General features: G+C 39.3%; 1 long non-coding RNA gene across 1 annotated transcript in view; it reads right to left on the bottom strand.

Annotated features, from left to right (window-relative positions):
* LOC143434092 (uncharacterized) overlaps positions 1 to 15,773 on the bottom strand; it is a 92,366-nt gene that overhangs the window by 8,906 nt on the left and 67,687 nt on the right. Inside the window, exon 2 of the long non-coding RNA XR_013103302.1 lies at positions 798 to 976. This is a non-coding gene — a long non-coding RNA (uncharacterized LOC143434092). The remainder of the gene's footprint in view (positions 1 to 797; positions 977 to 15,773) is intronic.

The following is a 15,773-nucleotide window of genomic DNA, read 5'->3' as shown; positions in this document are numbered from 1 at the left end:
TCAATGAAGCAGTTTCTGAGGAAGTGGTATTTAAGCTGAAAAGAGACAGGTAACTCAGCATAAAGTACACAAGTGTGGGGGAAGAGACAAGAACATGAGTAGGTGATCTGAGGCCTCAGAAAGGGGGTGGGGTACATTAAAGAAATGAAAGGAGGCCACTGTGAATTGGGTAGAGGGGGAGTGGTCTGAAATGGGTTTGACAGCAAGTGGGAACCAGCTCATGGAAGGGCCTTAGAAAAATGTTTAAGTACTGATGTGTAGGCAAAACCGTGGGAAGACATGTCCAGGAAAACACCACTGGGGTTGGAGAAGTAAAATGCAAAATGGCTTTCCAGAAGCAGAGATACTGACGTCAAGATATAAGGATTGTGTTGGGGTTTGCTGGTAGATGGCAGCTGAGAAATAAGGTCCATACCAATGAGACATAAAGAGAAGCAGACAGCTATGAGGTCAGCAGACTGTTCTAGGGGTCCACAGCTTTGGGTGTCCAGAAGGGCACAGGAAGCAGGATGTTCCTGTTAAGTTCTCATTCACTTTTACATCTTTAGCTTGCAAGAAAGAATTCATAACTAGCAACTGAGTAACAAAATAAAAAGAAGGAAATGCAGAGAATGAAAATAGAGGTTAAGGTAATCAGGACATGAATCTCCTGCTGTCATTGCTGAAGGTGCCCCTACAGAAACCGTCTACTGAGATTAGCCAGCCTACTTCCTCATGTATAAATTACTCCACTAGACCTGGCAGCTGCCATGGCTCCATCCGAGTGCACATCCCACCTGCTCCCAGCATCCACTTACTTTTGTCTGTCTTTCTTAATCTCTTTACTTCAGGTCAACTTTTCAGGACCCAGCTGTGTGAGCTTCAGAACTTATTGTTCCAGAAGAGGTTTGCTTTCTGTTCTCATTTGAACTTGGAGTTCAGTTTCTCATATCCAAGTCAGGTCTTGTATCTTCTGTGTCCTGGTACCTTGCAGGCTCTGTAGATAATAAATGTCTTGTGTTTTTCTAGGTTAGAGGAACAGTTGTTAGGCAATGATTCAGTGGGTCTGACTTATTCTCACTTGTATCTTCAATAATCTGCTCCGTTTCTGCCCTTAAAATGTGTCTGCTGCCATCAGGCTACATGACTTTCTATGCCTTTTTATATTAACTAGATTTTGACATTTCATTAGGGGCTGAAGTGTCTGCCTGAAGACTGTGTTGGTCTGCCCAGTTGGAAACTACTATCCTTCTGTTCCCTGTTGAAAAGGATTTAATTGACAGCTTCTCAGTGATGCCATTCCCTTTGAGTGCCTTTGGCAATTGTAGTTGATATCTTTGATTTTTTTTCTCTTATATTTATTTTATTTATTTGATTAAGGGAACAGAATGAAAATATAAAAAATATAGCACTCAAAGTACCACAATTCACTGGATATGTTCTTATTATATTACTAGAGGAGTTAGCTCACATAACCATATCCACAGCTTTAGGAGCTGGGTGCTATTGATGCCATTTCTGAAAAGTGAAGAATCAAGACATAAGCTTGTTAAACATATTGTTGTTCTCAAACAGCAGGTACATGAGCTGTCAGAGATTACTCTGGGCTAGTTTGACTTAAGTCCCTCCATATGTCACAGTGATCTTTAAATACCTATTTATTTACTTACTTACTCAAGCAAATGTATATGTCCCAATGATGTTCTGATGACTCTTCATGAAGGTCAGGTACAATATTATGCTTAGTTTACTGATGTTCCATTTTCAGGTCATCCTCCTTCTCTAGGTCTAAGTGTATCATTAGACAGTCCTTCTATGTAGTTGATATATGGCTGTTCTCAATCCTACCTTCTCCTGGGGCACTGTAGATGTCTTCTTGTGTATCTGGGAACCTTGGGTAGACTGAAGACAGTCCAAATACACAATGTCCAGGTTTGATAACTTCTCTTTTCAAATATCTGATGTTTGGAAATGTAGATTTGTATTGGGATCCATAAGTAATATTCATGCTCTCTATTCTGTGGCAGTCTATAAAGGATCTTAGTTCACTTAACTGATACACTGTCTTTGCTTTGACTACAGATTATTCTTGATCTAAGACATGTTAAAATTACCTAAAATCATTTTTTCCTTAAATGTCTCTTTGCTTCTAGGAAGCATCCTTTCTGGGATCTCAATCTGGAGCTATATCTTAAGAATTATTTATATTTAAGTACTATGGGGCATACATTTGGGAGAATTTCAGAATGATCTATAAACACAAGTTATTAGAAAAAAAAGTTATGCCCATAATAGACAGGTTATGAATTTTCCTTTGTCATCATTCATAAACTATACAGTATGCCAATTATTTAAACAGCATTTGTGTGGCATTTGGTATTATGAATCTTGAAATAACTTAAATTATATAGGAAGACATTCATAAATTAGATGTGAAAATTATACAACTTTATATAATAGACTTGAACATCTAGGGAATTTGATATCTGTAGAAGATTCTGGGACAATCTTGATTGAATACTGATGGATGAGAGATTGTGTAAATGGGAGATTGTCATGATTTGGAAGAGAACACAGTAGCTGGAGGCAGTTTGCTCTTTCTTCAATACTGTATCTACCAGACTTTCTGTGTTATACCAGATAGTTCACACAGCTGCTGAGGCATTATTTCTTGTTGGAGCAGTGGGTTAATTGTTTCTATTGTCTTTAAAATGATGGGATATTATAAAAACAAATGTGTTAAAAAAAAGTCTACAATTCTTAAATAGTCTTGGTAAAGCTGTCATTCATTTAAATAATCAAAAATTTGACCACGTGGGCATATTACTTGCGTGGTTGTTTAATATCCCATAAATATATTTTCTTTAATTCAGCTCACATTCTTTTTCCTGAAATAAAGTTACTTACTAGAAAAAAAAAATAAAAACACAAGGACATGTATAGAAAGAATCATGGAAAAGCTGCTATGTGGTAATGTTCACTTAAAAGAAGCAGACAGAAGTGTGTCTTGAGCTTGGAGACCAATTTTACGGAGTAGAGGATCCAAAACAGGCTGGAAATCAGGAGAATGAACAACGATAAGAACGAAGCAGCTGACTGACTCTCTGAAAAAAAGAGCTCCAACCTGAGAAGACTATCAGTGAAAGATGGAAGAGAAGTGTCTATGTGCAGGGCAGGTGAAGCATTTCTGAGATACGGGATTGGGGAACTAATCAAATGCTCAATGTATGGATGTTTTATGAGGGTCAGGGCTTTGGGGTTAGAAGAACTGAAGCAGCATAAAGCTGGTTTGGAAATGAAGGTAGGTTGGATAAGTTAAGGGAAGGAATGCTTAACAAAGATGAGTGGGGGACATTGAACAGGACTTAGGGAATGGACAATGCCCCTTAGATTAGACTATATAAAGCCAATCCACAGAAAGTGGGCAGATTATAGAGGAGAGGTGTTGAGGAAACATTTACCCTGACAAGCTTCATAGAAGTCCTTCATTGTATTAGATTCTGTGACTAGAGATCCTTACTTGTGAGTGATATGGACAGTTAATACTTCATACATGTCCCACAAGAGCTGTTTACTACAGTCTAAACATCACATCCTTTGGGGAATGCTGCTTAGGTAGGACACTTCACAAATACATAAAGTATTTATAATTAGCTGTCCAAACACATTTTATTGTCTTTATGATCTCTCCTTTTTTTTTCTCTGATAAATATATCCCTAGGTCTTGGTACTGAGTATACTGAAAGAGTATAAGCCTGGTTGTGGTGAAATTATAAACCTACTGGAGTTCAAACTCAGAACACTTCTTGGCATCTGGCAAATGTAAACCCTTTCTTTCTCCCTCCCTTCTGACTTCTTTTGTTTGGGCCTTTCTCAAAAGATGAAAACTTCTTGCTCTGGCCACTTGGTTTAAGTAAGAGAAGATTCATTATAAATGCAATGGAAAGAATTACATCATAAACTATTTCAAGGCTTGCCCTAAAATAAGAAATCTGGGAGATAGTTCTGGGCTCCATTTTGCACGATAACAACACTTCATGCAAAGCTGACGGCAGAGGAAGATTAAGTGTTCTCAGCCTTATCTTGGGATTGGGGTTTCATGCCTAGGAGGCTGAAGCTTGTTTAACCCCAGGCAGCAGCAGCTTCCATCTCACTCTGACATCACAACTTGGATGAGCACAGTCATTTAGAGAGGCAGTGGTCATCTCGGATTTTAAGGCATTATGTCAACAAAGGCAAATGATAAGGAAATGGCTGAGAGAGAGAGAGAGAGAAAGAGAGAGAGAGAGAGAGAGAGAGACTTTTATAATGCTGTATTTACCCTCTTCCATCTCTTTCCTTCTTCAAATCCTTGGATTTACATTTAAATTTGGCTTCCTGGCAGAATCCTACAAATGATTGCTTGTTTAAAACAAAAGTAGCTACAGAATCTTTTTTTTTTTTTTTTTTTTTTTTTTTTTTTTTTTGCATTTGGGATTAATGCTTGGGGGTGGGAGAGGGGAAGTAGTAAGATTTTTGAGGTCAAAGGGGAGGTAAGAAATCATCTAGTTTGATTCCCTCCTGGAAATGATGAACTTAGAGGCCAGCAAGGTGAAATGAAGAGCTCAAGGTCACAAAATTGGTCAGCTGCAGTGTCGAAGCAAGGTCATGAGTCTTGCTTCCATCTGTTATGAAGCCTTCCAGACAGGCTTTGTGGCAAGCTACCAGTACAGCTTATTGGAAAGCATTTAAGGACGTTCGACCGTCTGCAGATGTGATTTTAAAGGTTATTTATTTGTTTTACTGCAGATCATGACTTCCCTTCCATCCGTCTTCTTGTTCCACAGCCAGATTCTGCCCTTTGATGTGCTTTGCGGCATTCTTGTTGCCTTTGGCCAGAGTCTGAAGTGGGGCTCGACGCAAAGCTACTGGTGCCTTTGTTTATTCATGGAGGACTTCCCTTCCTTGTGGGAGATGCTGAAAACTCAGTTGTCTGAGGGTTTCTTTCTACACAAGATGTATCCCGCTGTGTCCATCATACACTCTTTGAGCTTAAAGTGACCTCTGAGGTCATCAGTCCAACCTCCCACCCGGTCAGGCATGCCTTCCAAATATGTCTTGGCATCTGGTCACAGAGTTTTATGGCTTAAAAGTACCTTAGAGACCAAAGACTATGCTGATCCCTTTTTGTAGGTAAAGAAATTAAATCCCAGACATGAAATTCTCATCTCCTTGCAGGTGGCAGAGCTAAAACTATGATTCAGGTTTCAACATCAAGTCTGCCCTTCTATCCTCATCACCCAAACCTGATGAAGTTAACTTCTAAGAGTTGCTCAGTGGATTGACATTTATTTATTTATTTATTCATTCATTCATTTACTTATTGCCTACAATCAATACACTACCGAGCACTAATAATAATTATAAAAAACTGACAAAGGTGCACTAAAATTTTTAGTCCTCTGGTGAGTCTTTTAGTCTTTTCATGTGGCTGTGACAAAGTATCACATATACACTTGGCTCAGAACATCACAGAGTCAATGTCTTTAGTTCTGGAGGTCAGAGATCTGAGTTGAAGATTACAGGGCTAAAACCAGGGGGCTGGTGAAGCTGTGTTCCTTCTGGAGCTCTAAGTAGGAGCTGACTTTTTGCTGTTTCTAGCTTCTATATCTTGTTTGCATTTCAGGTTTCATAGCACAGCTCTTTCCTTCATCTTCAAAGCCTGTGCCCTGTTTCTTTAAGTTTTGACTCTTTCTTAACCCTTATAATATCCCTGTGGCTAGATGCAGGGTAACATTACTATCTTTAGATGATTGGTATGACCCTATCACAAAGCCTTATTTACATAGAAGTAATGTAGTCACAGCTTCTTGGGGTTAGGACCTGAGTATCTTTAATGGACTATCATTGGTTTTTACCATAAAGATCACAGATAAAGTAGCCCAGAAATGTCACTCATAGGACACAGGAGCTACAAGTACAAATCAAGAAAAAGAGGTATATTTATAGAGGGAGTTGCCTGACCAAAATTATGAGGACTATGTAAGGCTCATGAGCCAAGACAGATAAGATGGGGAAAGGCAAGTAGAAAGAAGGCCATGTTCTGAATGGTACTGAAAAGAGAGACACACTTGGCATTTTTGGAGAACTGTATAGTACCAAGAAAGGCTGTTATTCCATTATCAATTTACCTAAAATCTCAAGTTGAACCTGCAAGACATTCTGAAGAGCTGTAATGTGCCACATGACCCAAGTCAGGGTAACAATGTAAGCAATGCAGTTGTAATAAAGAAGAGGGTAATAACAGGCTTGAATTTTTATCAGAAATAATCAGAAAGTGCCAGGTGCTATGAACCTTCTCAAACAAGTTATCTGGCAAGGAGAGATCTCAAGGGCAGAAAACATTTCTTTTAAAAAGGAAAGGGGCTGCAGCAAACATGACTTTTGGGGAGGTACTGAGCTATGTGATATCACAAACAGACATACCTATTGTTACCAATCAAACATGAAAGTGTCTTGATTTGAACTCAGCATTTCATTTCAAACTCCATCTCAGAAATGATACTTTATTTGAAAAGTCACTTGGGGGTAATCTTTGGCTTTACTTTCTCACAAGGCCAACACTGGTGCTGGAATTTAGACTAGGCAGATCTTGTTCAGGTCTTGAGCAAGCAGCCATCACTGCAGTGAGTTGATGCATTCAATAGCCATATCATGTCTAGAAGACAGCCTTTCATGGCTCGTCTCTCATCCCCTTGCTCTTTTTTTTTTTTTTTTTTTCTACTTCCTCTTCTGAGATGTTCACCAAGCCTTGGATGGGGGAATTTGTTATAGGTGACCCATCAACAGCCTCTTATTCTCAGTACTTTGACTCTAGATAAAGTTGATGTTTGCCATTCATCTAAGGCTAACATTGTTTCTTGTCCTTTTCTCATAAGTAAAAGGCATGTGTTCCACAAGAAGGGTAGATGTGGCATCCTGGTAGGGCTTTATATCTCTCTCTCTTAAGGGCAATCTATGAGGGAATCTATCTGTCTGGCCCCTGCTTCCCATGTGTATATGTGTGCATTTTTGTTTTGATTTGATTATTGTTTCTTTAGAATCTCCACTATTCATCATTATAAAGCTTATACTTCACATTCTGTTAAGAAAGTCCAGTAAATACTGTGGATTTCCATATGGCTGCGAATCCCAGGAATTTTATAATCTCATGTTGGCTTTTTCACAGTCTTTAGAAAAAATTCCTGTTGCCTTTAGTTCTATTTAAGCTCATGATGATATCCTGGCTTAACTTTCTTTTAATTTTAAGCTAGTTTGGTTTTCTCAGATTAATTTATTTTTTGTAAAGTTGTGAACTTGAGGCTATTTAGTACTGAATTTTGGTACTTCTAGGATTGGCTATTTTTTTTCTGCATCTTCAGTAGAAGCCATTGTCTTTTAGGACATTATTTTTGTTTTGGTTGTCTGGTTTATATGTAAAAATGTCAATAATATTAATTGAGAAATTAATATTATGTACAACATGTTAATCAACAAATTAATATTATATTCTCTATATATGTGTGTATGTATGTGTGTTTTAACTGTTAACTTGATGGGTTTATTTTTGTATTTTGTGGTAGACAACATCTTATTATGTAGCATAGGTCAGCTTGCAGTTCACATACAGCCACTCTGTTTTAAATTCAAGGTATCTTACAGAAGCATCCGGAATGCTAGAAATTAAAAGCATATACTACAACTCTTGTTCTAACTCTTAATTTGAAAACACCTCCTTAGTGTAGAAAGCTAAGTGGGGCTTCAACAAATGAGCTCTGCATCTTAGTTGTAGAAAAAACCCACTTTGTGGATGCTCACTTTCTGAATGTCTTATAAGCAATTCGATGTAAAGATACTACACACACACACACACACACACACACACATACACACACACAGACGCTGATAAAACTTCCTGGTTGTTTAAAATTACAAAGGATTTACATTCTATATGATTTGCTATTATAAGTGAGATTGTCATAGGTACCTTTTGCATCTAACATATTCTTCATCCCTTTGGATTTACTTTATTGAATAAATTCACAGAAGTGAGATTTCTGATAGAAAAATTGCTGACGTTTTGTAACCATTTTTTTGGTCATGTGCTTTTCAAATGTTTGCTTTCCCAGTATCATCATTTACCCACAGGTCTTCAGTATTCTCTCTCTCTCCCTCTCTCTCTCTCTCTCTCTTCCACCCCCTCTTTCTCTCTCTCTCTTTCTCTCTCTCTCTCTCTCTCTGACGCACACACACACACACTTTTACTAATTTGGAACCTTAATGTGGTAGTCTATCAAACCATTAAATGTTTCCATTGATTTGAATATGAGTAAGCCTGGCTATGAAACCTTCAGCTTCAGGCTTTCACTTCTTTTCTGAGTTCTGTTTCATGATCTTTACTAATTAACATATTAAAGTCTCAGATTTGGGCTTCTCTGTTAGACTTTTAAATATTTAATAATATATTTATTATGTTTCATGCATTAGATTTCTAAATAATGCAAAATTGGTCTTTACAAATCTGCAGTGGGGTGCCTAATATGATAACTTAAAACTGTCTTTTTTAAAACAAAAAAACAAAAAAACAAAAAAACCAAATGATTGGTCCCATCTATCGAAAGTGAAATTCAAAAGCTTTAGTATAAGATTCAGAGATATGCAATGAAAATCTGGAAAATTCTACTATGTTCTGTTGGTATATGCTTTTGTTTTCTGTACCTCAGTTGTCCTCCTGGGTACCTTGTTAAACCTTCTCAGAACTGTTCTTCAAGTAAGCAGAGCAGAAGTTGCACCCTGGAGGAGGGGCTAAAAGAATCTTGGTTTTTCAGTTGGCTATAGCTGTTATCCCAGTCAAAGGATGAGCTCAGTTGTATGATACCTGCAACTTGGCCATTGATTTCCCTCATCTTTACCTACAATAGCAGCCATTTTCCTAAGTTGAAGATACCACTTAAAAACATTATTAATGGTTCCTGGGTGGGATAATGTGAATCTGAAAGAGCAGAAAAGAGGTGTCTGTGGATAAAGAAATTAGAGTTTCATTTAATTCACTCTATTGAGTTTTATTCCGTGCCAGACATGGCAGAGATTAGGAGAAGCATGTAATATCTCCTTTTTTTCCTTCACACAAACTGAGAGCCATGTGCTACAACCACTTTCTGGTAAAGAAACCATGAAAGCAGGGAGGACCGTGTTATTATTTACCACCACTTGGGAAACTCCTGGGAAAACAAGTTTGAGGATGGAGAACAGGAGAATTACTTTAAATGGGTCAAATAGGAGATGTTTGTTCAATATCAAGTGGTTATTGCAAAAAATCCAAAGGAGAATGTCTGAACTAGAGATGTAAATGTGGAAGTCACTAACACGTGGGTGTTAGTAAATACAGAGAAGAAACTAACTGTAAGCTGGGTGGAGCATGAGATGGAAAAGAGACAGGGTCCAGGGTCTGAGATCTGGATCTGGAGTTGAGACATAAGAAGGATGTGAGTTAAGTGGCAAAGAAGAGCACTGGATATAAGAGAGGACAGCAGGAGAGAAATCAGGAGAGTGGCACACTGGAAGCCCAGTGAAGACAGAATTCATTAAGTATTTGCAGACTTTATCAGTGAATGGAACATCCCAGTAGAATTCCAGCCCAGTTTTCTTTGGCCCAAGCTGATCTACATTCTTATGCACTAGATCACAGATGAAAACAGTCCAATTAGTAAATATGTGAAATTTTGTGGGTCAATATATAAGATCAAATTCATTATTCAGTTTTTAATAATCATTGAAAACACTGCTTAGCTCAAGGACCATGAACAGATGAAAAATAAAATAAAATCTGAAATCTGGTCCCTGGCCACCACCTATACTTTTGGCATATTATTCTCTTTAGTTTTAGAAAATAGTTACAAAATGATGATTCTCTGGCATCATCTTCTTTTTTCTATGTTAGTATAAACATATACTATATAATAATTATGAATACATATATAGAGATACTATATATACATGAATTCATGATACATGAACATACACATATATGAATAAAATGTGATCAATCTGTATAAATGTTACATGTATGTGTGTTTTCAGGGCTGACCACTAGGTACCGGAGAACCAGTTGGTGTGCCCTTCCCAGAGAAAACTGTTTTCCTCACTCTCAGCATTCTTTAATTGCCTGTAGTTTGGATGTGTCCAACTACAATCCCACAGTCACTCAAGGAAGTCCATTTCGTTATTGTATCTTAAGACTGAATTTTTTTTTTCATTCTATAAAAACAGTCAGTGTCTAACCCAGCACTTTTATTTCTTCTTCAAGGCACTATTTTCTGTTCTATTTTGCCTAGCTACATAGTTGGTTAAAAAAAAATGGAGCATGGGAACAAGCAAAGAATTTGCATGAGTGTATTTGTCATAGATCATGACCTCCAAAGTGGTTTCTTCCCTGTCAAGGAAAGGGTATTTCCCTTTACTCTTGTTTTCCCTCTTAAGGTCACAAGCAAATTCACTGAAACCTCAAGGAAGGTACAGATCACCCTGTCCCTCAATGTCACAGCAAGGGTATCATTATGATTCACCACCACAGCACGTGAATGCTGCTCACAGAAGCACCCTTCCCAGGAAGGTAATGTTCAAAGTTACTAACACTCCTCTTAACTTTCTTTCTACTAATAGTCAGTTCAGTGACCCAAAGCTATTTGTTGTATGTACTCTCCCTTGGGAATCACATTATCACTACCTACTGCCATCCTACATCAATCCACTCAGAGCTACAAATGTGGAATCCACTCATAGATAATGTTTCAAATTCTTCAGGATTTTGTTTCCCGAGTACCCTTCACCTATAAATTGTTGTACAAGGACAAATAGCCCCATTGAGCAAACAGCAAAATAAGCTTTTCTCATCAACTCTCAGGACACGTGTATTTGCAGGTATTTCTAATCAATCATGAAGTGATTGCTGCTGGAAATTCTACCAGAGGTCAACCTACCTCCTTGTAATTGTTCCTACTTAGGAAAACATTGAATTACCATAACCAATGATTATTTTTTTGTTGTTGTTGAGTAGGCTATATATAGAGATTTAAATTTAAAACAAAAAAAAATTTAAAACAAAAGAAAAAATATCCTCCCCAGTCTCAGGTGCAGTCCATCCTCTTTAGCACTGAGACTTGTCTCTCACATTCATATTCTTTACCCCCTGCTGTTGTTTAGATGGTGATCAAGGACCACTTAGTGACCAGAAAACCAAATGTCATTGTTCTTTGATTCTGGAATATGTCTACTCTAGCCATTTTATGACCAACTCATAAAATGCTATTTATTCTGAAGGCTTGATGACATTATTAAAATAAATAATAAGCCACCTTATATTTGAATTTCTAACATTTCCTTTTCTGAACCCAGAAAAGTGTCCCCCTAACAAGGTAGATAATCAGTGAGAGAAATTTTCTTAAACTAATATGTCCCTTCATTTGTTTTTGTTGTTGTTGTTTAGTTTTAAGATTTATTTATTTATTATGTATACAGTGTTCAGCCTGCATGTGTGCCTGCAGGCTCTAAGAGGGCATCAGATCTCATTAAAGATGGTTACAAACCACTGTGTGGTTGCTGGGAATTGAACTCAGCACCTCTAGGAAGAGCAGTTAGTGCTTTTAACCTCTGACCCATCTCTCTAGCCCTCCCTCCCCAGTGAATGTATTTTAAGGTATAGTAAACTGATTCTTATTTGTGAGACTCCTGTGAGCAGGTGATGAAAGTTTTTCACCCAGTGAAAAGTGTTGGTGGATCTGGCATGGGGCTGTCATAGACATGGGGAAATATCAAGCAGAAAGATGGTCAGAATACAGGGTGATCACTGAGGAGTCAAACTCAAGTGTAGACTATTATACTGCACCAGGGAGCTGTGTGGGGAAGACAGACTGGGGGAGGGGGTCGAGAGACAGCAAGAGAGGCATGAACATAGAGAGATAAAGAGATGGAAAGAAAAGAGGATACAAGAGAAGGAGAAAAAGGAGGAGAAAGAAGAGAAGAGGAGAGGAAAGGAGGGCAGGAGAAGACAGGATGGGAGAGGAGGGAAAAGAAGGACAGGAGATGAAAGCACAGGAGAGCGGGGGGGGGGGGGGGGGAGGGAGGAGAGGAGAGGACAGCAGAGGGCAAGAGAAAGCTCAAGGTCTGAAGGCATATGTGACAGGCTTATTTCCCTTTTTCCTATGATCATAGTTATGTTACTTGATCATTTTGGTCCCATCTTATTTTCAAAACAGCTACAGCACTGCTTTTTTACAGAGCTGTGCACGCATTCAAGAATTGTCATTGTTATTTATTTGCGTGTTATCAATTCCTTTTCATGCACAAATAAATGTCTGACAAACATTGCCTGTATAGAAAATAGAAAAACTTCTATTAAAGTAACCTTTTTTCCCCCACCCTCTGGTGTGGAAGAGGATCCATTTCTAACACTTTTGAAGTCACCAACTACTTATAAAACTTGCCCTGATGGGACCTAAGGGCTGGTAATATGTACAAAAGAGCATTGTCTTCTCAAAGTCTGCTTGTAATCTTTGTATGGACTCATATGTCACTTTGAAGAGTTAACAGGAAATGGAGTGTCACCTTGTCAGCTACTCTGATGGCTTCCAACTGGAAGTCATCTTGCTCTGACCACCCTCACATCCCCACCAGCCTTTTCTCTGGCATCACATTTCTCTTTCCACCTCAGTTCCAAGATGTTAATGTACCTGCTGTCTCCCCATCCTAAAGGTAAGCAGACTGGAGGAAGAAGCCATAGCTGAGTCACCAAGGGATTCTGTAGAATTCTGCAACTGGTCTTACAGTAAAAGAAACTTATTACTTGCTTATTAAGTGGATAGACAAATGGACGGATGGATGGATGGATGGATGGATGGATGGATGGATAGATGATAGATGGATATATAAATTGACAGGTGTACTACTAATCTTGTTCTAAGAGATACCCAGGTACCTTGTCCTTTTTTTCTAGGCATAAGCATAAGGTTACACATTCAAGGGACTCATAGAAAACTCAGTGAATGATTCTTCTGAACCCAAGAAATGAGTTTAAAAACATCAGAAAGTTTGTTTTTCATTTGACTAACTTTTCTAAAAATTAATAGCAGTACAATGGCATTGATATAGCTTAGTGCTAGATAGAGTACCTGACCAGCTTGAGCAAGACTCTGGGTACTATTCTCAGTGGAAGAAAGAAGAAGGAGGGAGGAAGGCAATGAGTGAGGGAGAGAGGGAGGGAATAACACCATATTTAGTATGCATTCTTTCAATGGAATGTGTACTATTTCCTGAACATATCTTTGGTTTAGAATGGATGTTGGCAAACTATAGCCTGTGGGCAAAATCTAGCCCACAGCTACCTGTTTCATCAAATGAAGTTCACCATCTCAGGGGAGTGTGAGGTGTCAGTCTTTAGTAGTTTTATAAGGGAATTGTTTGCCCCACTTGAAACAAGTGGTCTCCAAACCCCAACTTGTCTGTGTACCCCAACTGCCCCACTCACTTTCCAGCATGCCTCACTTCTTCCACTTGTGTGTCATGGCTTGAAATGTCTGCCCAGCTTTTTACCCTTTGCACAAATGTGCTGTCGACCTTTCCTGCCTTCACCACACCCCTGTGGCCTCTGTGACCTAGAAAATTCTTTCTCTGGAGTTGATTATGCTCTGACTCCTTTCACCTGGCTCAGGCATGGCTGGCTACCAGGGGTCATCTTGTGTCCATAGTTCCTCCTTTCTGTTGTTTCTCACACTGCCATTATAGACCTGGTACAGGGACAGTCTCCTATGGGGGGGGGGGGGGCTCCTTTAGCGTTCTTTGTATCGGAGTATACGTATCCATGGGCTTCCTTCTACTTCCCAAGTCTCATCTGAAATGTCATTTTCTTTGAAAATCAATTCTAGAAACCTTCACCCAATCTCTAAATCCTAGACCAACCTGTCTTCACCATATTTTCTCCAGCATTTACTGCATGCCATTTAGCTTGCATGCCATATGGTTATTTCTTAATTAGACAGAGGGCTCCACAAAACCCAGAAACACCTCCACCTGAGAATAGATAGATGTCTCTAGGATGGGCCCCATAAGATACAGTCCATACGAGGAGGCCATTGGCTGGTAAAGGAAGAAACCTGATGTCATTCTTCTATTTTCAAATAGGTTGAGGGTGGAATAGGTCAGTAACAAAAAGCATTACAGCAGAAAACACCATTCCAGATACAGTTTCTGTCTACATTTGTTTGTTTGTTTGTTTGTTTGTTTTTTTCACCTGAGGATAGTACTTTGTCTTGTCCAAGAACAACTGTAATTACTGGAGAAAAGACGTGTGTTTGTGTGTGTGTGTGTGTGTGTGTGTGTGTGTATGTGTGTGTGTAACTGAGACTTGTTTGTCTAATACAGAGAAAATCATTTGGCCCCACGTGTCCAAAACAGCAGAAGGAGCCCATGATATTTGCCAAGAAACCACACACACCCAACCCCATGTCGACCCAGAAGTTTGCTTTTTTCCAACTGACAACATGAGGCTTTAAGACTGGTGAGGGTCATGTGACTTCAGATAATGGCTCTATATTTAGGAGTTTTGTTCCAAATATAATCGTATTCTGATGGCTAGTGAGGGTTTATTTATTTATGAAAATGAGGCCCCAGTACCTTTTGAAATCAATCCCTTTATGCAGAAGCCTATGTGTGCCCGTACACTTCACCCTGAAAAATAACCCCAGAGACTGTTTGACCGGGAAAGTCATAGGCTGAGATGGTTAATTTCAAAGCAGCATTTATTTTCTGCTAGTTTAGAACATGTGTCCCTCAGGAGTAGCTTTCTGCCTGCAGCAGAAATGCTGATGTGCGGATTGTGTAATGTCAGCCCCCCTGTGTACCCCAATCTGTGTGTCATTCCTCACAGCGGGAGGCATCCAGCCCTCCCCTCACCAGCCGCTGCCTTGCTCGTTTCTGAGAACCGAAAATTATTTCTGCCAAGAGTGGAATGAAATATGCATAGGACATATTCCCAAGTAGATAAGTTTATTTCTGAGGTAGAGCATGAAAGAAAACCAGTGATGAGATTTAAAAAAAAAAAAAAAATGAAAGGAAGAAAGGCCTTTTTCCCCACCCCCCACTCTGAACCTCTTCCTGTCTGTGTTTATGTTTGCTGGAGGCCTCTTTTAGCCAACCTTACTTCCTGGGCTGCTTTGAGAGACAGGAGAGAAGGGAGCTTAACTAGTGTTTCCGTGTTTGCTTTTGAAGCAAACTCAGGTAAAAAGGGGGCCCATTCATATCAGTCCGAGACAGCTTGTGGTGGCTGAATAGAGAGAAATGAAAGCCCAGAATGTCTCAGTCCTCATGACCCTGCTATCTGCCCTTCTGATCAGAATGTGACTCCTGATTGATTTTGAGGAAAGTTCTAAAGCCTTGAGCTATTTGCAGCCTTCCTTTTCTCACAGCTTGCTCAAGTGTAGCTGGTCACATGGCTTCTGATTCACACCCCACTCCTACTTCCTCTTTCTCAGGTGAGAACCTCAGAGGGTTCATGAATGTTGTGTCCCTATACCAGTACTTCCAACGGGGCTATCACTTGTTAACAAAGTCCTTCCCACCTGTTAGGTCAGAGGAGAACAGGAAGCACAAGGCAAAGCTTGCCCTTGCCTTTTACGCTGTTCCAGATACATGCCCATCCCAACCAGTATAGGGCAAGTGAGAAGACATGGGTCCAACAGGTTTCAGTATGGGCTTGGGTCTTCACCACCCTTGGGCTCAGGTTT

The sequence above is a fragment of the Arvicanthis niloticus genome, chromosome 13 (assembly GCF_011762505.2).
Source record: "Arvicanthis niloticus isolate mArvNil1 chromosome 13, mArvNil1.pat.X, whole genome shotgun sequence".
Lineage (NCBI taxonomy): Eukaryota > Metazoa > Chordata > Mammalia > Rodentia > Muridae > Arvicanthis > Arvicanthis niloticus.
The sequence above is the reverse complement of the archived record's forward strand: the minus strand, read 5'-3'. Positions and strand labels throughout refer to the sequence as shown.